Source organism: Sus scrofa, chromosome 1, assembly GCF_000003025.6.
Source record: "Sus scrofa isolate TJ Tabasco breed Duroc chromosome 1, Sscrofa11.1, whole genome shotgun sequence".
In the NCBI taxonomy this organism is placed as follows: Eukaryota; Metazoa; Chordata; class Mammalia; order Artiodactyla; family Suidae; genus Sus; species Sus scrofa.
The window spans coordinates 265076415-265102075 of NC_010443.5; the positions used below are offsets into that span (position 1 = coordinate 265076415).

The 25661-nt window shown below is 55.2% G+C and overlaps 1 protein-coding gene across 3 annotated transcripts in view; it reads left to right on the top strand.

The window, feature by feature from the left end:
• NEK6 (NIMA related kinase 6) overlaps window positions 1993–25661 on the top strand; it is a 92554-nt gene continuing 68885 nt past the window's right edge. Inside the window, exon 1 of one of the 3 annotated variants that reach the window (XM_003122163.5) lies at window positions 1993–2157. The gene's annotated coding sequence lies outside the window, so the exon portion shown is untranslated. Of the gene's footprint in view, window positions 2158–14595; window positions 15482–25661 lie in introns of those variants that run through there. The other 2 variants (XM_005660424.3, XM_021068570.1) reach the window with 2 other exon arrangements.

A 25661-nucleotide genomic window follows, 5' to 3' on the forward strand; every position in this document is an offset into this window, starting at 1 on the left:
TCTCTGAGCCTCAGTTTCCGAACTGGCAAATGAAGACCTTGGGAGTGCCTGTTTCAGGGGCTCTGTGAAGCTGAGAATGGGCTTTGCACATGGCAGATTCTTACACAGATATGGGGGGGGGTGCTTCTTTTCTCAGTGGTCTGGAGCTGCTCCCGAAGTTTCCTTCAGACAGGAATGTTGGTGCTTGCTCTGTAGCGTACCAGGATGGTTCTCAGAGCATGGGGCCTGTCCTGCACACAGACGTCCTCTTCCCCCAGTCCTTCCTATAGGCCTCTGTTCAAATACCACCTCATCCGAGAGGCCTTCTCCCAGTAACCTCTATGAAAAGTCACTCCTGGGCTCTCCTCTCACTTCCCTGCTTTATTTTCTCCACCAAACCTACTTTCCCTGCCATCCCCAGATACTTTTCCTCCCCCTAACCCTCACCCCCAGATTGAAGCCCCAAGAGAGTCCGGACTATATTTTCTTCATGACTGTATCCCAGCGCCTAGAATAGTAGAAGGCGCTTGGAGATATGTGCCGAGTGAATGAGTGAATGAATGAATGTTTGCTGCACAAACACAGCCAATAGCACCCATCTGCTAGGTCAGGTCACAGTCCCGGGCACAGGGGGATGCCCACTGGGCCCCACTATCTCCAAATTTTGATTTTTTCCTATTATTTCATGCACCGTTTATTTCTTATATTTAACTCTTCAATTTAGCTGGCATTCATTATAAAGTATATCATGTGATGTGAGGTTGTAAATAGATCCCCAACTAACCAGTTTGCAGAATGATCTGTCTCATCGGGGTTGGTTTGTGGGAGGGCTGTTTCCTCTTATATCAGCAGTCGGCCCCTCCTTATATCAGCAGCACAGAGCTGATCTGTTCACCATCTAGATTAGGGACATAGACACTGGAATCAGACAATCTGTGGTCCAACTGCTAGCTCGACCACTTACCAGCTGGGTGCCTTTGGGCAAGAGACTTTGCTTTTCTAAGCATCGTTTCTAGGCCTCGTTTACCCCATCTGCAAAATGGGCTCAAAAGCAGCTTAAAGCCTTCTTCATAGAATGGCTGTGGGACCGAATGGCACCAGCCAGGCAGAGTGTGCAGCCATGAGTCTGGCACACAGTGGGTGTTCAGTTGGTGTCGTTATTGTCATAGATCACAGCCACTTGAAACATGGTCACTCACTGGGCAAACAAGGCCCAGTGGGCATCCCCCTGTGCCCAGGACCGTGCCCTGACCAAGCTGGGCAGCTGGCAGGCAGTCAGCGTCAGTCTCTGGTTCCTGCCCTCCTTGGGGACACAGCACAGTTTTGCACGTGAGGAGAAGCATCAGCAAGTGTGGATGCAATAACTGTCTGAGCCAGGAGGGTCCCCTTTTTTGGGGGGTGGGGGCCCTTCTAGGAAGTGAAGCAGGGAACTGAGCTGCTGCCTTTGGGCCCCCATGTGGACTCTGTCTCCTTAGAGGGGGTGATAAGCATTCCTCAGTAGAATCTTCTTCCAGAAACGTCTGCACACTGACACTTACCGGTCTTGGGGTTCACAGGAATTGGGGAGCTCCAGACAAGAGACGTTGGCCCCTGAGAGCAGGGACCAGCACCTTCACACATCGAGATACCCTTGGAGCTTATTTCAGCGGCTCATTCAGCAGGCGCAAAATAAGTGCTTGTTGATGAGCCGAGATCCACATGACCAGGGCTATGGTGGGAGCAATGTCGGGGGAAGGGTACCCAAAGAGGCGTGGCAGGGGTCCAGGGGGGTTGACTGGCTGCAGACGCTAATCCTAAATGTCTAGAGCTTGAGAAGGAGACATGTTAGGCCTGACTCGCTGGGTGAGTCTGGGCCTCAGTTTCCCCAGCTTGAAAATGGGGAGGGGGTCCTCAGCTAAGCGGGCTTGGGAGAGTGGGAGATCCGCGCGTGGAGAGGGCGCCGCCCCGTCGCCCCCCGAGCCTGCGTGGCGGCAGCGCGCACGAGCGCAGGGGGCGGCGCGGCCCCGCGGCGGGGAGGGCGGGAGCGCGCACGCGGGCCCGCGCAGGCGGCGGCGGAACCCAGCGGACCAGCGTGCGGCCGCGGCGCCGCCAACTCGTGTGGGACCCACTGCTCCTGCCGGCCGCCCGCCGGTCCGTGCGCGGGTCCTTCAGCCCGCAGCCGAGCCCGCCTGCGAGCCGGTGAGTGACCTGGGGCCGGGGCCCGGCCGGATCGGACCGGCGCGGGCCGGGAAAGGGGCGGGGGCCGGGCGGCGGGGCAGTCACCCACACCCGGGCCGAGCAGGGGGGTGCGCGCGCCCGCGCGCGCGCCCGAGGCTCCGCGGGGGAGAGCTGGCGGGTGTGCACGCGGGAGGTCGGGGCGCGCGTGAGCCTTGAGTGTGTCCCGGGCCGTGCGTCGGAGCGTGCGTGGGCGGCGTGTCCATCTGTCCCTCCGGGTGTGTTCGCAGGAGTGTGCGCGTGCCTGTGGCCGAGTTGGTGCGTGTGCACATGGGAGCGTTGTGATCGTGGGGTTTGGTGTGAATGAGTGCGGGGCGAGTGGGCATGGCTGCCATTTGTCCATTTATTGAGTGTTTACTATGTGCCAAATGCTTCTTGTGGGATCTCATTTTTGTGACGGAGAACGTGTGGGTTCTGGGGCTATGTGTGCGCACACACACGAGTGAGTGCCCACAAGTGATTTGTGTGCGGACTTAGGAGCCCATGAGGACAAAAGTGTGCACATGTGGCTGTGAGCGTGTACTTTGTGTACAGGAGTGTTCAAGTATGTTTACTCTGGGGGCTGAGGGTCCCCTTTGCGCCCCCCAGGCTTACTGTGTGATGAGCTGGTGGAGAAGCAGGCCCGGCCTGAGCACCCAGTGGGTGCTGGGCCTTGTTTGGTGAAGGAGAGGCCAGAGGTCACATTGCAGAGCCCAGCGGGGCCTGGGTAGGGCCACTGGCAGGCCCCTCCGTGGGGCTGTGGTGGGCCTGGTGGAGCTGCTTAGCTTGGCCCTGGAGGACTTGGATTCATTTTCCTAAATACTCTTCTGGGTCTCCTGGCTTTGTTCTTGCCCCTTTCTGGCCCTGGTGAATTTTAACCCTTTCCCCAGGCCTGGGGTGTGGCTGACCCTGGGGAGACCAGGGGCCCAGAGACACTTGGCTGTATTATCTAGGGGTCTCTCTCTGCCTGCCTTGCAGAGTAGATAGATACTCATCTGATTCTTTGTATCAAGCCTGAGCACCAAGTATGAGCCCCCAAGACAGTAAATTGATCACAGCAGGCTTGGGACACTGTTTTCCAGGGTCTGTCCTTGCAGTTTTGACTGACAGGTTTTTTTTTGGTGTGTGTGCTTTATAAATGTTGGAAATCTCTGCAGTCGAAAGTCTTAATTGCTTTAAGGCAAACTTTAGAAACTCTGGAGCGCCCTAGTTCCTCTGGATTGTCAAAATTCAACCTGCCTTTCTGAGGGGAACATGTCGTCTTAGGAGCTCAGTGTGTGCGCAGGCGAACCTTGGAGGCACATTTAAAAACCGTGGCGTTAATGGAAGAAGAATTTCATTGAAAGGGATGCAGAGCCGGCTGGAAGCGCCTGTTCCCAACGCCCTGCAGTTTACGGAGTGAACTTTGGATGTCTTCGTTTCGCAAACAAAAGCTGGAAGGAAACAAAAAAGCCCCATGTTCTTTTTCTTTGGGGTCCTAAAAAAAAATGAAAGGAAAAAAAACCCCAAACCCACCTCTGGGTGTGCTGGAAATGCTGCCTCCCTTCCCCCAGCAAGGCCAGGCCCTCCTCCCTCAATCCCCCACCCCCAAATAAAATATGCCTGCGGGGAGCCATGAATGAGTCACTCCCTGGCAGAGAGCCCCACGGGCAAACATTTGGGAAGGTTCTTGCCTAACTTCCCAGAAGAAAGGCCCAGGATTTAAAATGGTCCCTGTGGTTTGTCAGCCTCTGCCGTCCCGTCTGCTTCGGAAATGACTAAAAAGTAGTTTCTGCTGCCACCAAATAAAGTCTCAGACTGAAGCAGCAGCTCAGGTTGGTCTGGGGATAGGGCCACGCAGGTTTCGAGCGAATGAGCTCCTGGCTTTGCCAGATGGCACTTCTGGAGGCTTCAAGCGAGGAAGGAGCCAGGGAGCGGGGAAGGGAAGTCACATTTATGAAGTCCCCACTGGGGCCGGGCACTGTCCTGGGCGCCACGCTGTTCCCAGAAGTCAGGCTGTCGAGACTGGCTTTTGGTTTTATATGCACAAGGAAATTAGGGCTCAGAGCAGGCGAACCGTGTCCTGGGACCGCTGAGGAAGTGGAGGCGGAGCCCTGTCACCTGCCTGACTTCACACCTAGCCCCTTTTCCTTGCACCAGGATTTGCCTTCTGAAGGTGCACGGACCCACCTCCGAGTGTTTTAACATAGCACACTCATTTAATTTTCACTGTGAGGCGGATGTTATTATCTCCATTTCACAGATGAGAAAACTGAGGCCCAGAGATGAGACGATGTCCATAATTTTATCAACTGATGGTTCACGGCCACCACTGTCTGAGGGTATAACATGTGCCAGGCACACCCCCAAAAGCTTTAAGTGCCTGTTTCATTCACTCCACTCACCGACACCAAGAGATGGGAGCGATCATGATGCCTATTTTACAGAGGACGGAACCAGGGTACAGAGATTGAATAAAATGCTGAAGATCATGTGCTGATAGGCCGTTACTTGACCTTGGATTTGAACCCAGGCTTGACTGAGCAGAGCCTATAGTCTTCCCACTGCACCGGGAAAGCCACCGTGGCTGTGTCCCAGGTGTCTGGCACCCTGCGAAGGTCCAGGATTGTTATCCTGATCTTACAGAGAAGAAGATGAAGCTTACAGTAACTTGGGCGGGGTCCCACACTGGCTGATGGCCAAATCACCATCAAAACTCACATCTCTGATTGCAGAGTTGAGGTTCTTCACTTTTTTTCTTTTCTTTTCTTTTCTTTTTTTTTTTTTTTTTGTCTTTTTGCCATTTTCTTGGGCCGCTCCTACGGCATATGGAGGTTCCCAGGCTAGGGGTCCCATCCGAGCTGTAGCCACCAGCCTATGCCAGAGCCACAGCAACGCGGGATCCGAGCTGCGTCTGCAACCTACACCACAGCTCACGGCAACAGTGGATCCTTAACCCACTGAGCAAGGCCAGGGATTGAACCCGCCACCTCATGGTTCCTAGTCGGATTCCTTAACCACTGAGCCACGATGGGAACTCCTGAAGTTCTTAACTTTAAACCGGGTCTGTCCGGCTGTGGATTAAGACCAGCCAGGGTCCTCACTGGCCTGCAGGCTTCTGAGCGAAATCTTTCTGGAGGCACTGCCCTCTCTGCCTTCTCCGCTCTTCCTCCTCCCGTACCCATGGCCAACGCCCAGGGCCCGAGCTGTCAGATAGAAAGGGCGGCCGTTCACAATTTTTCTCTCCTCTCGAAGTGCCAAAGATGGGTTTCAGAAGGGAAGTGTCAAAACAATTGTCAAAAAGAGAACAATATTCCCTTCCTTTTCTCGGGTCAGACCGAGGCAGGGAGCTGAAAGGGCGGAGAGCGGAGGGCCCTGGTGAGTCGCCCAAGATTTGAACACGAGGTGGCACCTCCAGGTGGTGTGGGGAGGCAGTGAGCCGGCACGCTGCCTCTCAGGAAGAGCCCACCATCCGGACCCCTGACGATGGAGAGTTGCCCCCACGGGGCCTGACCCTCAATTCTGAATATCTGACAACAGAATCCTTTCGATATCGGCTGCTTGTCACCTGCCGTTTCAGTCCCGGGCCAGTCTCTTCCCCACTCATTTCCATTTATATCACGGTTTATACCGCACGGTCCTTGAAAGGAATATGGTGTGCGAAGACCATGCGGTCGGGGGTGTGGGGCGCCCCTGCGAGGGTCCTTTGGTGTGGAAAGGAAAAGGTATTTCTCCCCCTTCCCAGTGTGTTCTGCAAATTGATGAACATTTGCAAATTGCTTTGAGATGCGTTAATTTAAGGTGTGAAATAATAGATCTTGTGCGAAGGCCCAGCCACATTTCTGGCATTGATGGATTTCTCTCCCGTCTGGCCTGTGATTTGGGGAGGTAAAAATAGTCCTTGTTTCTACATTTTAATCTTTCTCTCTCTCTCTCTTTTTTTTTTTTTTTTTTTTTTTTTTTTTGCTGACATCATTCTTAGGAAGAGGTTTTGCACACGCCATGCGCCTTTCCGTGGCCATCGCCTCCGAGGGTGATCAGAACGCGAAGCTCTGGGGAAAGGGTGCTCCTGGAGTGAGGAGGTGGTCTGGGTGTTCTGGGGACCCCTGGGCGTGTTTGAAATTGCTTTGAAATGAGCCCGAGGGGTGGGGTGTGAGCGGAGGGCCATGCCTGGCCGAAGACCCTGGGTGGCTTTTTGGTAGTTAGACATTTTCTCATCTCTGACTCCTGGGGAGTCACACGATAGCCTTTTGGAAAAATGTTCGTTTAAAGAGAAAGCGTCAGGCCACTGGCCTCACCTATCCCTGTGTGAGCGGAGTGACACAGCCCTTCCTTTGGCCCAAACTGAATGAGGCCAACGGCCTCCTCAGACTTGACGTCCAGACAGGAGCTGCCACGGGGGCAAGTCAGTTGGTGGTGTAATTTCCTGTGACGTTCGATTTGGGAACTTGAACTTGGAGCGTGGTCTAGCATTTTGATATCTGTCCCTCTCACAGAACTTGCTTGTGTGGAAACAGACCCTCACACACAACCCCTGGCGTTGTCTCCAATTCTGGATTTTTCCACAGACGACGTCTCGGGTGGTCTGGTGGCACAGGCCGGGTCTTCTGGCCAGGCCTTCTTGGTGTCTCCGGGCAAGATCAGTGTACCCCAGACCCCACTCAGCGTCGCCCAACTGCCAGGGTTGGCTTTCTCTGGGGGGCGGTGGTGGCGAGGGAGGGGCCTTTGGAATTGAAAGGTGGCCAGCCGGGCTCTGAAACGCATTCAGTTCCAAGGGCCTTGATCCGCGTGGAGCCAGCCTTTCTTTCTCTGAGACATCTGCGTGAGGGTGACCTCACAGAAAAGAAAAGCGGGCTTTATGTGGGAATTCCATAGAGTGTGAAGGAATTTGGCCAGGGGAAGAGGGGGGGAGGAAGCTGCCATTGAGAGCCTGCAGGGCCTGAATTTCCCGGAGTTGTTTAACCCTCACACTTCAAAATTAGGCTGGGGGAGGTGGCAGTGCTTGACCCGAGTGAATGGAGAGCCGTTTAAGAACTTCCCGAGGTCCCTGAGTTGCAACTGAGGCCGCTGGGTTTTGTCCCTCAAACCCATTCTCACGGCAGGTGAGCAGTGGCGTTGGAATTTGTGTGCCTCCTCTTTGCCCAAGGCCTGCCTCTCTGGTTCCTGGGTGTCCCCAGAGTCTTTGGAGAGTGTCGGGAAGAAACCTGCAAAAGGACAGAGTTACTTTTTTTTTTTTTAGGGCCGCACCTGCGGCATATGGAAGTTCCCAGGGTAGGGGCTGAATCAAAGCTAAAGCAACCGGTCTATACCACAGCCACAGTAATGTGGGATCTAAGCCGCATCTGTGACTTACACCACAGCTCACAGCAACACCAGATCCTTAACCCACTGAGTGGGGCCAGGGATTGAACCTGCATCCTCATGGATACTAGGCAGATTCGTTAACTGCTGAGGAACGACGGGACCTTGGGACAGGGTTGCTTTTAAAAACCACCTTTGGCTCTGACCCGTCCAAGCTGCAGAGGAGGAATTCAGGAGGCTGGCCGTCCAGGGGGGAGCTGCGGGCCCATTGCACAGGACAGAAACTGAGGCCCGGAGAGGGGAGGCGCTCCCCCACAAGCCCCAGAACTTGAGTTGTGGCACCATGTGAGATAGGAGGCCCAGACCTGCTCACCTCTGGGAGCCTCAGTTTCCTCATCGGGAAAACAAGGACTGTGTCATAACCACATCACGTTTGAGGGAAGAACTACAGATGAGGAGGCAGGTACGATGCCCACTTGGGGAGTAACAGCTCGAAAGCGCTTGATGAGAGACTCGGAGCGATGTAATTACCAAGGACCAGCCCAGAGTCACGGTGACAGGAAGGTCATCTCTTTCTCTCTTTCTCTCTCTCTCTTTTTTTTTTTTTCTTGTCTTTTTGCCTTTTCTAGGGCCGCTCCCGTGGCATATGGAGATTCCCAGGCTAGGGGTCTAATCAGAGCCATAGCTGCCAGCCTACGCCAGAGCCACAGCAACGGGGGATCCGAGCCATATCTGCGACCTAGACCACAGCTCACGGCAACGCCAGATCCTTAACCCGCTGAGCGAGGCCAGGGATCGAACCTGCAACCTCATGGTTCCTAGTCGGATTCGTTAACCACTGCGCCACGACGGAAACGCCAAGGTCGTCTCTTTGACGATCTAATTACCAAGGACCAGCCCAGCGTCACAGTGACCGGGAAGGTCATCTCTTTGGTGGGAGCATCTTTGGGGCCCCTGGATCTCGAGGCCTGAAACTAGGCTGAGAGGGGTGCCGGGGGGGCCCCTCCAGGGGCCACTGAAGCACTTTGCTGGGATCATGACCCTCACTGTAGACCAGGGAAGAGACAGTGACCATGGGGAAAGCGGCAGGACTTAAATGTCACAGTGGCCCTGGGCATCTTCAGGAAATGTTAGAAATCAGTATTTTGCTGTCGGATCCGCCCCGTCCCCCAACACGGCGGAGCAAAGCAAGCCTTGTAAGCTTTTGGTGCCTCCTCTTGGCGCGGGAGGGTCTCGGGAGGCCGCCAGAGCTGTGTCAGCCACAGTGTGTTATTGAGCGAGGCAGATGTTTTGTTAATTATTTACACAGCGTCGGGCCCCATCCGAGGGCTCTGCTGACAGAGATGCTGCCACAGGCCCAGGCCCGGGGCAGGCTGTGCTCAGGTGGAAGCGAGCCAGTGGCCCTGTCCCCAAACGGGGACCTCGTGGAGGGTCTGCCCCCCGAGGGCTGAGGGAGTTTGGCGCCCCCTCTCAAGCCATGAGCGTTCCCACGGGCTGGCTTGTTTTTCCCTCAGGGAGAGGAGAGATCCTTGTTGTCCCCCCCCCCCCCCCCGCCCCCGGGAGTGGCCAGCCTCCCGAGGTGGCTTCTGCAGGCCTTTGTCCAGATTTTCACGTCCGAGACCCGCCGTGGTGTGTGTGCTCAGGGGAGAGCCTCAGGGGGCTCTGGAGGGCTCTGAATCCGGCACCTCCCAGCAGTCGTCTCGGGCTAGGGCTTCATTCACGTGGGCCCGGCCTCTACTTCCTCATCTGGAAAATGGGCCGGCAACCTCAGGCTCAAGGCCGTTGATTCGCAGGTACCTTCTGGAATGATTTGCCTCAGACGTCCAAGTTTAGGATTAGAATTCTGAAAAGCAAGGGCCTCGGGGAGTTCCTGCTGTGGTGCAACAGCTGGGGCGTAGGTCAAAGCCACGGCTCAGATTTGATCCAGGCACGTCCAGATGCCATGGGTGCAGCCAAAAAAGAAAAGAGAAGAAAGAGCCTGGGATCAGAGCCTTCCCTGAAAGGCCACTAAGGATGAGGGGTGGCAGGGGAGGGGCCGGGGTCAAACCTATTCCCGTCTTCAGCCTCAGCCCTTCTCCTCTCACTGTTTTACGGGAGGAGGTTTTGCTCAGGAGTCATTTTATTTTTTATTTTTGTCTTTTTGCCATTTCTTGGGCTGCTCCCGCGGCACATGGAGGTTCGCAGGCTAGGGGGTCCAATCGGAGCTGTAGCCACCGGCCTACGCCAGAGCCACAGCAATGCAGGATCTGATCCGCGTCTGCGACCCCACACCACAGTTCACAGCAACGCCGGATCCTTAACCCACTGAGCAAGGCCAGGGATCGAACCCGCAACCTCATGGTTCCTAGTCGGATTCGCTAACCACTGCGCCACGACGGACACTCCATCGAGAGTCATTTTATGAACAGGTTCTTATGTGAAATATTCAGAATCTATAAATGCATTGAGACGGAGAGCAGGTTGGTGGGTCATCGGGAGCGGGGGTGAGGGGACAATGGGGAGAAACTGGTTCCTGGGTACAGGGTTTTTCTTTTGGGGTGATGCAGATGTTTTGGAACGGGATAGAGGTTGCAGTCACAGAACCTTGTGAACGTACTAAATGCCACTTGATTTTTACCGTGACAAAATGGTAAATAATGAAATGGTTAATTTTGTTAGGTGGAAAAAAATTTGCTAGGACAAGTTTGTGATGTTTAAAAATAAAAGCCTAGGATAAGACCTCAATATGTGAGAAAATGACGACTTCGAAAATGAAGTTGATGGAGTAGGAATCCTCAGAATGGGTTCTTTGAAACTTAAAAAAATAAAAAAATAATAGGAGTTCCCATCATGGCAGAGCAGAAACGAATCCGACTAGAAACTATGAGGTTGCGAGTTCGATCCCCGGTCTTGCTCAGTGGTTTAAGGATCTGGCGTTGCCATGAGCTGTGGTGTAGGTCGCAGACGAGGCTCGGATCTGGCGTTGCTGTGGCTGTGGTGTAGGCTGGCAGCCGTAGCTCCGATTGGACCCCTAGCCTGGGAACCTCCATATGCTGCGGGTGGAGCCCTAAAAAGACAAAAGACAAAGACAAAGATAAATAAATAAATAAATTAATTAATTAAAAGCCCATGAGTTCCCGTTGTGGCACATCAGAAGCTAATATGACTAGTATCCGTGAGGATGCAGGTTCGATCCTTGGCCCTGCTCAGTGGGTTGGGGAATCCCGGCGTTGCCATGAGCTCTCATGTCGCGGTGCCTGAGAACTTCCATATGCTGCAGATGCAGCCCTAAAAAGCAAAAATAAAATAAAATAAAAGCTTAAAAGCCTCTCATTTTACAGACAGGGAGCCTGAGGCTGAGAGAGAGACTGTGAGCAGCCTAAGGTCTCCCACGCAGGCTGGGGCTCTGGGGCTGAAATTAGACCATTCTCTCAAACTTTCAAGGCCAAGGCTCTGGCCCCAGCCTCTGGGCTCAGGCTGTGGGTAAAAAGTCTGACATGGAAACACAGACGGTTCACGGTTGCGTGGGTCGAGGGGACTCGACTCTGTTAACCAGATATGGCCTTGCTGGCTGCACGTGCTCCCCTGTCCACCCATTCACTCGGGAAGTAGGTCCTGTCGTTCTGGGGCAGCCATTCTGCTGGGAGCTGGCACCGAGCCCCGTCTCATGGCCCTGCCCCTGGGCCTCTCACCACCTGGTAGGGGCAGAAGCTGTATCATGACCCCCTCCTAGGTGCATGTGAACAGTTTGTAGTAGGCACCCCTTTGGGACGCTCTCTGGGGCAGTGGGAGGGCTCCAGAAAGGAGGGGCTCCGGGCCAGCCTGGAGGGAGACATGAGGTTTGCCAGGCGGGGTCCCTCTCGGAAGCCTGGAAGCCTGAGAAGGCTGCGGTGAAGGGCAGGTCAGCCACAGGGTGGGTGGGGCCGTGGGACGGGGAGCTGGGAGCAAGACTGGGGTCCTGGGCTGCGGGCAGACCCCCCAGCAGTGTGTGAAGCCAGGAACTTCCTGCCTCTTCCTCAGCCTTTGAGCCCTTGAATAGCCCCTTTGTACCAGGCACTCACCACGTGTTCCATTCTGTTCTCACCCTTTTCGTGGATTAACTCACTTCATCCTTCCCCCGTTCTATGACCCAGGTGCCATGATGCCCACTTAATGGACAAGGACACAGGCAGAGAATCCAGACTATATGGCTCTACTTACTCTTCTTAGCCTTGGGGTAGTGAGAAGCCTGTGTCGTGGGGGTCGGGTCTGAAGAGCCAGAGGGCAGGGCTGCCATCTGGGAGTGCCCGTTTTGTGGGCTGTGAGTTGGTGGCGAGGCCCAGAGCCTGGGAGAGGGCCTCCTGGGCGGCTGGGAGGAAAAGCATGCCCTGTGGGGCAAATGGTGGGAGAGGAGGCTGCCAAGCCCACCGGGATCTATGAGATTTGGTCTTTACTGCCAGAGCAGTGGGGGCCCCTGCTGCCTTACTTTTTCAACAGTCTCCCCCTTCTCACCCCACCCCAGTCACATAGCCTCCCTGACGTTCCCCAGACATGCCAAGCATGCTCCCACCTCAGGGCCTTTGCACTTGCTGTCCCCACTTCCCCAAATCCTTTTCCTCCTCATAGGCCCATGACTTACTCATAGCCTTCATCAGGACCCTGCAAAAAGTCCCTTCTCCAAAGAAACCCCACCCTCCCCGCCCTATGAAAATTCACGCTGTGTCCTTCACTCCCCACTCCCTGGCCTGTCTTTGCTTTTCGTGAGGGCCCCCGATGCATCCCTGACATCATGCGTTTGTTATCTGCCTCCCAGACTGGAACGTGAGCTCCATGAGGGTAAAACTCGGTCTGCGGACCACAGCGGTGCCTCAGTGTCCAGTACAGCGCCTGGCACGTAGCATGTGCTCAATTAATATTTCTTGAATGAATGGGAAGTCTTAAGTGGCTGAGGGGCGAGATCCTTGAAGAATGTTTCTGTGGAGTTCCCAAGCTGGGGGCAAACTTGACTGGCTGCAGGGACCCCTCCCCATTCCTCCCAGTGGGCCGCAAAGGGCTGAGTCGTGCCTGGCCAACCCTCCCCTGTGCAGAGATGTTTTCTTAGAGATGGACTCCACCTTGGGCTCTTCCAGACCGGAGGAACCTAAGCCTGGGGGTTACCTCCCAGAGTTTCAGGGTCTCCTTCCTTTGCCCCTTTTCTGCAGAGGTGGCTCCCGAATGTCTGGAGAAGAGGGGCTTTGGGTAGGATTGGGCGGGTGCCATGTCTTTAAGCTGCATTTGCCAAGCGCACCTATTTTTTTTAGAATGCGTATCGTTTGGGGATTGCTAAGGGAAGGCGAAAGGGTTAACTCTCCCAGGCCACCTCCGGGCACAGACCTTGGCCGTGCAGCAAGTGAGCAGAGCGAGCCCAGAGTCTGCCCCAGCCCAGAGAGCAGGGAGTCCTGGACTGGAGGAGGAAACAGCCCCCTGGCTGGTGTGGCTTTGGCGGGTGGATCCCCAGATGGCGGGACCACTGGGCACCACATGGCAGAGAGACAGGGAGCCCACCCCGTGCGTTTGGCGGGTCCGGCCAAGTCCAGCCGGATTTAGTTACACTGGGCTCTCAGGCATGGACTTGGCTGGCCTGACTCAGTGGGTGTGCCTTTCCTTCGTTCGTCTCCCCCAGGAATTTTCCTGGTCTTTTGTGTTTGTTTTAAATGCCAGCCTCCTCGGCCAACCCAAGAGGAAATGAGGACGGGATTTTTGTCTGTGCAGAGGCTGGGGACAAGGGTGGGGGCCACCCGCTCTTGATGGTGACAGCATGGCATTTGGGGGACAGGCAGAGAACATACTTTGACTTCAGGCTAACAACTTTCACTTGCCAATACCTCTCTGCTCTCCCAGGACACCAGACATTGGTCATCTGTAGGTCAGGGGCACCATGACCAGCGTTTCCAAATGCCCCAAAGGGCAGTGGCCTGTAACAGCATTTTAGGGACACTGGGAGACCAGAGAGACAGTTTGGAAGAAGCCGTTTGGTCACTGGTGTGTGAGAAGTTCCCGGATGCTCAAATGGCTCAGGGGGCAGCATCTTTGAAATTGCACAGGGCTGAAAATTCCGGGACATATGGTCACTGTGATATGCTGATGTTAGCAAGCGAGATATTTAATTACCCAGAAAAACCCCCTTGCCTGCCCACTACGGGTTACTGGAGAGCCTTTATCTCTCAGGAGGAGGGTCTTACACGGTATAATTCGGACCAGCAGACAGGGGATCATTATCCCTCATTAATTTATTAGCTAATTAAGTGATTTATCTGGTCACGCATTCATTCCTTCAATTGCCATTCATCCAGCAACACTCACTGGATCCCGCTCCGGGTTTGGCCTGGTTTGGCACTGGGGATGGAGTGAAACAAGAAAGCAAATGTGACTGAATCCCAGCTGGGGGGCAGCCCATCGGGCTGTGGCAGGGGCTGCAGGAGGATTGCTGAGCACCTACTATGCGCATCCCCAGGGAGACCCAGAAAGGAAATGACAGAGCTTGAGGGATTTGAACTCTTGTCCTGTCTTGTGGGGATTTTCCTTTTTGGTCCTGGTCCTCTGCTGTGATAAACCCGGCCGGCCACCATCCACAGGCCGCACGATGACATCCCCGGAATGAACCTGAAATAATCCAGATGCCCCAGGAACCACCGCGAGTACAAGTCTTCCCCTTCACACGTCGCGTCTCAGTTCAGCGTCTTGCCACCACCCAGCATTTTGAGACAGAATGTGAGATCTCGTAGTTGGCTAAATACATAAATATTTTATGTCTCGATATTCTGAAAACGCAGCCCAAATGCGCAGAACTGCAGCACATCAGTGCTATAGATCATATGTTATAATAATCTGATGACATGTTGTTTAAATATTTATGGGCTGATGTGACATGACAATGGGGGGAGAGAGCAGTCTCGGAGCAGAGTCGCGGCAGATGCTAGGAAGGAGGGAGCAGACGTGCACGAGCCCTGGAAGCACCCTGCGACGCCCCGGTTTCTCCTTCGATGTGTCGGGGTGGGTTTCGTGGCCGTGATGGCAGTGGCCGACGTGTGCTGAGCACTGGCCGCGTGCTGTCCCCTTCACCGACATCCTTTCGTTTTCCTCATCACAGCAACCCCTCCAGGATGCGACCTTTATTAACCCCAAGTTATAAGTGGGAAACCGAGGTCCAGGGCAGTTCCGATCCGCCCCAGGGCCCACAGCTGAGGGGTGGCCCAGGATCACAGCCGGGGTGGGCCGACTGTGCCGCCTCTGAGCTCTTAGTCACTGTGACTTCTGCTCTCTCGGTGACGAGTCCTTTCAGAAAAGCCTGTTTGACCCCATGCTCGGCACCAGCTGGACTTTAGAAAGTACAGAAAGAAAGGTGAATTCTGTAATATGCTGGGCCAGAATAGAAACCACAGGAACAAACAGCTACCCTGGGAGGAGACCAATGGCGAGATCAAGCCACTGTAGCCTGGTGCCTGGCAGTGCCAGCCCTCCGCCTTTTTTTTCTTTTGTCTTTTTAGGGCTGCACCCACGGCATGTGGGGGTTCCCAGGCTAGGGGTCGATCGGAGCTGTAGCTCACAGTGACGCCAGATCCTCAAGTCACTGAACGAGGCTAGGGATCGAACCTTCGTCCTCCTGAATACTAGTCAGATTCATGTCTGCCGAGCCACCACGGGAACTTCTGCCCTTTTTTTTTTCATTGTTGACTTTGTAGTCACTTAGGGAGTGGCTGCTGACTATCCTGTGCCCCGGCCTTTGACTGTCCCTTCTCCCTGCCGTGCCCACGCCGGCCAGGCTGGGGACTCCACTTAGTCTCCAGCAGCCCTGAGAGGTGAGTAGAGGTGTCCCTGCCTCTCGGATGAGGGGCTTCTGCCCATCTCCCCACGCCTTCGGGAAGCAGTCTGCCTCTGCCGGCTCTTGCCTCCTCGCCCTCCCTGCTGCGCTGCTGAACCCGCTCCGCCTGACTGTGCTGCCAGCAGTCCTGCCCTTTTCATCACTGCTTTGCAACCTGGCTGATCGTCACATCCCTGCCACCGGAGAGCAGGCCGGGCCCACGAGAAGGCAGTAAGTGACCAATGATAGGGCTTCAAAGAACAAGACTGGAGGGAGTGGGAGGGTGGAGGAGCCTTGTTCCGGAAGCTTCTTCAGCATGATGGCCTCAGACCGGAAGCGGTGTCTTCTAGCTTTGCAGAGTCCTGGGTATCCCCAGGGATCAATAGATATGTGGAAGGCAGGGCCAGCCACATAATTTGTGGAGCCCTGTACAAAGTGAAAATGTTAAGCTCCCTTGTTCAAAAAGCAGGAAGAAAGCTTTTCTTTTTTCTTTTTCTTTCTTTTTTTTTTTTTGGTCTTTTAGGGGTACACCTGCAGCACATGGAAGTTCCCAGACTAGGAATCAAATCGGAGCTGTAGCTGCCGGCTTATGCCATAGCCACAGCAATACTGGCTTCAGCAACACTGCATCCTTAACCCACTGTGCAAGGCCAGGGATTGAACCTGCATCCTCATGGCTACTAGTTGGGTTCTTAATGCACTGAGCCACACCAGGAACTCCAGGAAGAAAGCTTCTTCCTCCCGTTCACAGTCTGTCTCCACCTGTCGCAGTGTTTTTAATTTGCTGTTTAATGCCACGATCCCCTAGTCACAGGGACACTCACAGGGTGAGTCCAGACCCTCGAAGATGCCTGTGGCCCCATCCTGTGGCTCCGTGGGCAGACCCACCTGACCCCAACCCTCCCCACACCTGCACCCAGGCCCCTGCCAAGGCTGAAGAATGCTGGGAGTTGGGTGGGCAGCTGGCAGTTGAGCCCCTGCCCCCCAGGCAAGGCAGGACCACTGGTGAGCCAAGGCTGGACACCCCCACTCCGCACACCCCAACTTCATTTAAAAACCACAAGTTTAAAGATAAAGTGAAGACTTTCCAGAGAATGAGCACAGAGCGTGAAACCCGAAGCAAGGGGCTGTCTGCGAAGGACAGGGCCAGATGTGACAATGCTGGTCACTTGCCTGTGAAGCTGGGAGGACTGTAGCCTTTCAGAAAGAGCAAGGTCCCTGTTCGGGGTCTTAATGGGGGCTTGGGCCCAGTCTTATTGGAAGGGAAAGTTCCTCCAGGAGGAACTGTCTGCAGCCCGCTGGCCTGGGGAGGTGGCTGCTGCCAGGTGACCCTCTGGTCACCCGCTTCGCCCGGGCCTGTCCTGCAAATGACGCCAGGGACATGGGCCTCCTGGGACATGCCCTCCCTGCTCCAATCTGTCACGTTGTTGCCGGATGTTATTGCTGTGACAAACCCATCCCCCTGACTTCCTATCCTGGAGTGACAAGGGTCAGAAATCGAATGATAAGGTTGCTGACTGGCTCCTTTGGGATCAGTGCCAAGCAGGTGGTGCCCTGGAGATCAGAGAGGGCTGGGCGCTTGGATTCCACCAGCCACCCACGCTGTTCCCAGCCCCGAAATTGGGGGGCCTGGCAGCCACAGGATGTGGATATCTTGAAAACATGCATGGGGGGGAGGCCTGGGACAATTAACTGACGTGTGTTATTTAGTACCTACTGTGCACCAGCGGTCTGGCCAAGTGCTTTATCTGTTAATCCTCCCAACAATTGAAGGCTGACCCCATTTTCTAGATGAGGATAACTGAGATTCAGAGCAGGAAGCCATCCATCGGTCCAAAGCCATAAGCCACATGGTTTGAAAATGGAGATTTGGACCCAGGCCAGGCTGACCCCCCACCCCCCCCTACCCCCAAGCCACAGCTCTTCCCACAAACCCAGGCATGGCTGCATGGCCGGGGTCACTACGTGTGCATGGGATGGGACAGGAGCTGGACCCCAGCCGCTGCTGTCTGCCAGCTCCTGCCTCTGGGCAGTCACCCTTCTTGGCAGGGAGCAGGTGCGGAGGCTCCAGCTCCCGCTTTGCTCCTCGAAGATCCAGCCAGCTCTGTGGCTCTTCTTTAGGCCCAGAGAGGGAGGAGGGAGGTGCTGGGTGCAGCAAACCCTCACCTTGTCTCCTTGGCTTGTTGCTTCTCACCGAGGCCTCCCCACGTCTCATTGCAAAACGAGGGATAGTTTCAGTTCCCGTCCCAGGGGGAGTTTTCGTGATCCCGTGAGGCACGCGTATACATGACAGACACTCAGCAATTGGTGGCTGTTAATTGTGTTGATAATTAATGGCACCGTGGGGTGAGGACTGACTGCAGCTTGGTGGCACCTGTGACACTCAGGAGCACCTCTCCACGCTGGGGCATGATAGAAATCACTCCACCCAGAGCCACCCTCCCCAGGGAATTCATCCCTTCCTTGTTTCGCTTGGTCATCCAGCGATCCAGCAGATTCTGTTCTAATGCGGATACTGAGCAGAAGGGACAAAACAGAGCTGGCCCTCCGGTGGGGAGACCAACCAGAAACCATAGTTTGTTCAGTGTCACTGGTCCCTGTGTTGGGGCTAGGTGAGGGGGAGGTGTAGGAGGGCTGGGTGTCTCCGGGCTGCTTGATGGAGTGACCCTCCCTGAAGTCTCTCAATCGCCTTGGAAGGCCGTCGCTGGGGATTTAGCATGCTGCCTGTTGTTCAAGGTCCCAGCTCTCCCAGGGGGCCTGGGGTGGCCTCCTCAGGTGGCTTTGCCTCCCATGTCTTTTTTGGGATGCGGGAGTTTTTCTCAGGCTCCCCCAGGACTCTCAACCGCTCCCTCTCAGGACTGCTGGTCCCCCAGGCCACCCCAGGCAGGCTCTGGCCACGTGTTACCACACTGACTCCCCTTGGTGACCCTGTGAGGCAGGTTCTGTCCGTCCCATTTTACAGATGAGGAAAGGGAGGCTGAGTGTTCTGCTCCAGGGCACACAGGAGGTCTGTGACTGAGCGAGGAGTTGAACCCGGGCCTTCGGTTCCCAGAGCGCATAGCCTACACCACTGTGCTGCAGTGCCAACAGCCTAGTATGTGTCTGGGTGGTGCTGGGGAATGCAGGAGGGTGTGCTGACACTAGAAAGAGCATCGTGCTCCAACTGGCCTGACAAGTGGCCACTTCCCCGTGACCTGGGATTGCATGTGCTCTTCGCTCCAGGGCTGTGAGAGGGGTGGGGTTAGCCCCGTGTTGGGGATGAGGAGCCTGAGGCCCAGAGAGATTCCATGGCTTGTCTGGGTCACACAGCCCTGGGCAGCTTGACTGCAGGTCCACTCACTCTGCATGTCCTTCCCTTTGGCACTGTCCTTCCCAGCTTTGGCCTCCACCCTCATTTTGCATTTGTTTAAACCGAAGCCCAAAGAACAATGCAGCAGCTTGATCCCCAGCTGGGGTTGCGGTGGGGATGGGTGGGGGGGAGCCCTTTGGGTCACCATGGAAACGAACGCCCATTGCACAGTGAGGCTGCTTTGGAGGTGCTGCTGCTTCTCAGGGCAGGAGAGGCCGGGAGAGATGGGGGCTTGTGATGAGGGCCCATGGGTGTGATCTGGGGTTGGGGGCACTGACACGAGGGCCGTAGGGTTTCCTGGCATCTGGGACAGGCAAGCCTTTTGAAAGAAGAGCTTCCCATAGCGGTGCCATCCCACTGTTGGCCAGCCGTCCTTAAACGGCAAAGAAACAGCCGTGTTCCGTGTTCACAAAATGGTGAGCTGGCATTGGGGCCCACTTATTTAAAGCTGGAATCAGCGAGGCTAAAGACTTGAGCCCTGCGTGGCAGCTCGCCGCCTGGCTTGCTTGCAGCAGGGGGGCGTAATCCTCAGGGTTTTCTTGCCATTTACGGTTTTTGTGTTGTTGTATATTTGTAAAATGAGGCTTCTGCTGGCAAAAGCAGGTTTTAGCGAGCGCGGCAGCTCTTTCAAGACCTAATAAGGCCCCCAAGGAGGGTGTGTTCCGGCAACACTTTTCTCTCCCCCCCCCCCCCCGGGGGGGCCCATCTCAGCTCGCCTCGCACACTTTGGGCACCTGGGTGCCATCCGTCTTGCTTCCCATTAATGGAATTACCGCCATCACTTCTGCGGGACAAGATGGGCCCTTTGGAACTGCCTTGGGGACAGAGGCGGGAGCAGCTGCCAAGCAGTTTTGCGTAGAGGGCAAAGGGAAGAAAAAAGAGAGACGGAGAAAAACCAAACTCTTCCAATTGGATGGTTCTTTGGGTCCTAAGCGCCTGGGCCAAGGAGGAAGGGGACAGCAGGCCACCCTGGGACATCTCTCAGAGGAGCGTGGACAGGGCCTGGATGGTCCCCTGCCCCAGTGCCTAAGAAGAGGGCTTGTCGCCCTGAACTCGCACCTTCGGAGGAAGGGAAGAGGGGGCAGCACGTACGGGGGCCCTCACATGTGTCTGACCCTGCACCGGCCACTTGGAGTGTGTCATGGGGGAGTGGGGGTCGTTGGCGCCGTTTTCAGATGAAACAGAAGCAGCTCAGAGTCCAGAAACTTGCTTCGGATCGTCTGTTTTCTACGTGGTAGCTCTGGGGTGTGTTCTTGTTCCTGGGCTGCCCTCTGGAGAACAGCAGGGCCCCTCTGGGAGGTGACAGGAAGTAGCAGAGTGAGGACTCCAAGTCCAGATGCCTGTCACCAGCCTTCCCTGGCTTTACCCCCTGATTCTACAAGAGGGAGCCAACATCTGGGGGAGCTTTGCTGATAGGCAGTGATGCTGGGGGAGGGCAATGCTGAACACTCGGGCTTCCTGGTGGTGAGAGTTCCAGCATTTGAGCCCCTGAGAATGGAGGAGGGAACTGGGGAAGGACTTTCTGTACTTACTCTGCCTGCCGGCCTAGGCACCCCTTTGCAGCAGGGATGGCAACCATTGTCACCTCCAGCGCCAGCGCTGATAGATTGGTCATGGCCTCCTGAGAGGGCATATTGAGGAGGCTTTGGGATTGATTAGCAATGTCTGCTGTGTGCACAAGAATGGGGAGAGGAGGAATGAGAGGGACCAGACTCAATACAGTTTTCAACCTGAGCTCTGACCCAGGGGTCATTGTCCTCATTGTTGGTTGTGTGCCTTATCACACTGTGAACTTGGGGAGGGCACAACCACTTGTGTGTCTGGGACACAGTGGGAATTCAGCAAATACCAGAAAGAAGGCTTGATGAAGGCCCTGCCAAACTGCGAAAGAACTGTCAGTTGGGATTCTCATGCAGTGAATGTTTTTAAAAACACATTTCTAAACTTCTAGGGGTGAGATTTAGGTGCTCACATGTTTAAACCAAGGCCTTCCCCTCTGTGTCACTCATTTGTGTGTGTGTGTGTGTGTGTGTGTGTGTGTGTCTTTTTAGGGCCATACCTGTGCATATGCGAATTCCCAGGCTAGGGGTCAAATCAGAGCTGTAGCTGCCGGCCTACGCCACAGCCGCAGCAACTCAGGAGCTGAGCCGCATCTGCAACCTACAGCACAGCTCACGACAACGCCGGATCCTTAACCCACTGAGCAAGGCCAGGGATTGAACCTGTGTCCTCACGGATGCTAGTCGGATTCATTTCCGCTGAGCCACAATGGAAACTCCTCCATGTCACTAATGTGCTGGCTGCCTTGGAATAAGTAACGTCACCTTTCTGAGCCTTGGTTTCCTCATCTTTCAAATGAAGTCCCTCATGGGACCATGGCGAGGGGTGACCAAGGCAGTAACAGACACGGAGCCTGGAGCCCATAGGTGGGAGGCTTGGCATTCAGAGATGTCCACTCCGGCTGTCCCTCTTCACCTGCCAGGCCCCATCCCACTGCTGTGCCGAACTCTAGGCTCTCCTGGCCTATAATGCCTTTCTTCGATGCTTTTCTTCTTGCTTCTCAAACATTACCTTCTCCTGGAGTCTCCTCAGACCTCAGACACTACATAGGACCCTGTTCTGAGCCCCACAGCCCCCTGTAACTTCCCTGTCCTGCTGTGTCCCCTGTCCCTTGGGGCCCACTGACAGGTCAGTCCCCTGGACTGGGAGCCTCTCTAGGGATGGGACAAGTTTATGTTCCTCTGTGGTCCCAACACCAGCAGGGCCTGGCCCGGCGAAGGCCTTGGTGACAGTGATGAGGGAAAGGAGTGATGCACACCCACCTCCCCCCGAGTTTGCTCCTTAGAACTTGTTACCACGGACACAGCTGAGACTCAAGACTTAAACACCGTGTTTGAAACCCAGGCCTCTGTTGGGGACAAATGGGTGGCTGGAGAGATAGAACCTGTCCCATGGGGAAGAAATATTGTGATTCACACACTTTGTGGGCCTGCTAACAGGTGACTCCTTAATGAAGGGTTTGATCCTATGGATGATGCGCCTGTGATCCTGAGATGATCCACTTTGACCTATGGGTGATGATCCTGTGATCCTGAGATGATCCACTTTGACCTATGGGTGATGATCCTGTGATCCTGAGATGATCCACTTTGACCTATGGGTGATGATCCTGTGATCCTGAGATGATCCACTTTGACCTATGGGTGATGATCCTGTGATCCTGTGATGATCCACTTTGACCTATGGGTGATGATCCTGTGATCCTGAGATGATCCACTTTGACCTATGGGTGATGATCCTGTGATCCTGAGATGATCCACTTTGACCTATGGTGATGATCCTGTGATCCTGAGATGATCCACTTTGACCTATGGTGATGATCCTGTGATCCTGAGATGATCCACTTTGACCTATGGGTGATGATCCTGTGATCCTGTGGTGATCCAGGGTTTGTCCTGTGGGTGATGATCCGGTGATCTTATGATGACCCAGGGTCTGATCCTATGGGCGATGGGCATTGGGAAAAGTCTTGAGTTGGGGAGTGGCTCCTGAAGCTCAGGTGTGGCCTGTGTGGAGACCGGGGGTGGCCACGTGGGAGGGTGCTGCTGCAGATGTCAGGGTGGATGTGAGCTGGGTGAGTATCGGCGAGATGGGCAGCCTGGGGCAGAGGTGAGGAGGGGCTTGGTGTCTGCAGTCTGTGCTCCTCCCTGGAGACCCCTGGGTCAGGGTGGGAAGAAGTTGGGGCTGCAGATTCTCCAGAACCTTCCACTGTGGCTTCAACTGCTTGAGCCCCTCGGGAGTGATTCCCAGTCTTAGTGAGGGAGGGGCAGTGAGCTCTTTGCCCTTTGACTCAATACCTGGGTTTGGGGCAAGATTGGAGGTGGGGTGAGGCCAAGGCCCGTAGGGTCAGACTAAGAATAAGGGGGAACAAGAAGAATCAGGAAGCAACAGTGAATTTCCTGCAAGACATTGAAGGGGCTGTTGACTCGCAGTTGCTTATTGTGAGCAGGGGCCTGCGTGTGGCTGGAGTGTGTTCAGAGGGGAAAGGCTTGGCCGTGGTGGAGGCTCCACGCCCCATGGCCAGCGCCTCCTCTGTAGATACCAGTCAACAGTATGTGATTATTTATCAGCCGTCTTCTTTTTAAACAACTCTTCCTCCTACCGCACTTTCTCTTGCACCAGGGCAGACACCAGGTGTTTACTTGTGCTCTCAAGGTCTAGTCTTCACCATTAAATGGTTTCCTCTTGTGTTGGACTCAAGACTCAGGGAGGTCAAGTGACTTATCCAAGGTCACACAGCAAGGATTTGATCCAGGTCTGTCTCCCCTGGGTGCACCTGAAGATCAGTAAGGCTTAGCCAGGTGGGGAGGGAGCTAGGTGGAGGGCAGACGGGATGGGGAGGAGTCGGGGCGGGGGGGCAGTGGTTGCAGAAAACAGAGGCGCTGTGGGTGGATGACAGACGCATGTCGGCTGGGATGGGGGTCAGAGGAAAGGAAGCCTCAGATGCCACCCTCTGCTCCGCTTTGGAGTGATGGCTTTATCTAGACGTCTTGGAAATTGATGGGGGGGCGTGGTCTGGGGGGCATTTCTGGTGGCGTGGGGGGAAAGTGGTTTGGTGTCATGAAGGGTGTTCAGGCGGGGAGACAGGGAGGCTGGTGCAGATGCGGCTCTGGACTCCCCCAGAGCTCTCAGCTGCCTGAGGTGGAAATTCCACCCCAGAAGAACCCTTCGGCTTTTCTCCCGGGGGGGGGGGGGGTGTTGCGCCCTGGGGCGCCCCGCCCAGCCCTCTCCTGCTGGGTGTCGGGGTGTTGGGGTGGGAGGCCCCTCACCTCCGCACCCTCAGCCTCTCTCACAGCTTTCTTGTGAAAAACAAGGCCGACGCCTACTGACTTGCTGGGGACAATGTGAGAATAAATGATAAAATATGTAAAGCTCGCTGCAGCCGCTTGGGAAAGGGGAAAAAAGTGCCACGGATGTGTTATCTTCCCTAAATCCGGATTGCTGCGTGTTTTTTCCTTCCTGGGGATGAAAGAAGCCAGAGTTACTGTGAGTGCATCTGCCCAGGAATGCAGTGATTTCCCCCCATTTCCAGGTAGTCTCGTCAATCTGCAAGAGCCCCGGCTTGCTTTCTCGCTTGTTTTTATCAAAGTGTAATTGACTTACAGCGTCGTGTCAGTTTCGGCTGCGCAGCGTAGGGACCCAGGCATGCGCATTCCTCTTCTCCTCCTATTTCCCATCATGTTCTCTCCGAAGCGATTGGATATAGTTCCCTGTGCTGTACGGAGGACCTCAAGGCCCATCCGTTCTAAATGTAGTAGTTTTGGAGTTCCCGTCATGGCGCAGTGGAAACGAATCCGACTAGGAACCATGAAGTTGCGGGTTTGATCCCTGGCCTCGCTCAGTGGGTTGAGGATCCGGCAATGCTGTGACCTGTGGTGTATGTCATCGCAGATGCAGCTTGGATCCTGCGTTGCTGTGGCTGTGGTGTAGGCTGGGCAGCTGTAGCTCCGATTGTTCCCCTAGCGTGGGATCCTCCGTACGTCGCGGTGTGGCCCTTAAAAAAAGACAAAAGAATTAAAAAATAAATAAATGTAGTAGTTTTCATCTACCAACCCCAAAGAACCCCGGTTTTCTCATGTGCTTTGTGGGGAGCCAATTGTATTGTTACCGTGGTTGAATTCCGATTCTCCTCTTATCTATTCCTTGATTGGTTGATGGGTCTGGTGGAGTCAGAGGTGAAGCTGTTCAAACGAGCAGTTCTGAGCTTTAATGTTTGTCTCTGGCGCATTGCGTGCAGTGGGGAAATGGGCTGGGGTCAGAGGTTCCCCAGGCCTACCCAGCCATCAGCCTGTCTTGCCACTGACACATGACCTATGGCGAGGGGCTCACAGCATCACGTTGGGTGCGAGGCCACGTGGCGCGGTCCTGAGGTGCCCAGCAGGTGAGCCGGCTGCTCCCAGGATCTGTCCAGGCATAGTTTCCCATGGAGGGGGAGCCTAGCCTAGCCCAGGAGCCCCTGCACCCCCTCTCAGAGCCACATAATGCCAGGGGGCTCTAGAGACTGATCTGCCCACCGAGGGGTTCAGCCACACCCTCCCACCCTGCCACCCACCCCCAAGGACCCACTTGGGATACAGTCCAGATATTTTTTATGTTGAATGGATGAATGGGGGCGAGCAGACCGAGGTGTCAGATACTGCCTGGATGACTTCATATACTTGGGGGTGGGGTGGGGGTCACATTTCAGCATCACCAGAACCCACTTCTCATCTAGGGAGACTGAGACTCAGAAAGGTCAGCATGGTGGCCAAGACTCCCAGCCAGTCATCCGCGGGGCTGGTCTTCACAGGGCTTTGACCCTCCAGGCCTGTTAGAGCACCAGCCCCTCTCCTTGGCCTTTGCCTTCCAATGCCAAGCTCCCCGAGGGCTGGACCCGGCAGCCCAGGACCAGGTCCATACTCCCCCTTCCCTCTCCCTCCCTCCCCCTGAGCACTGTGCCCCCATCTAGAGCACACTCACACCCCACTTTGGTGCCCGGCAGGTGGGCCTCCTGTGTGCCAGGCACACCTTGGGTCTTTGGCCTCCACCATCTCATCAAGCGAGCTTTTTAGGGAGGGCTTCCAGTGTTCAGATCACGGCAAGTGAGGCTCATAGAGGTTCTGAAACTTGGCCTTGATTTTCCAGCAAATAGGTGAAGGACCTCCAATTGAAATTCAGGGAGGGCCATTGCCTGTTGGAACAGTCCTGCTGGAGGAGAAGGGTCATTTGTTTGTGGGCCGGCCTGGGGCAAGATGATTGAGAAGCCTAGACTGTGTCAATGGTTTGGGGGGGCAGGGGGGAGCCAGATGGAAGAGGCTTTCCCACCAAAAAAGAGCCGGGAGTCCGCTGGGGTCAGGCAGGGCCGGCGCTCGGGGTGGGATTCGGGCTCTCCCTTGGCTTCCTGGGCAAGGTGTGCTGATGAGGCTCCCCAGCCAGGCCAGTCCTTAGACACCCTGCTCTGGCCCTTTCTTCTGTGGCCTGGGTCGTCCTGCCTGTGCAGTGGGAGGAAGGAAAGACCCTCCC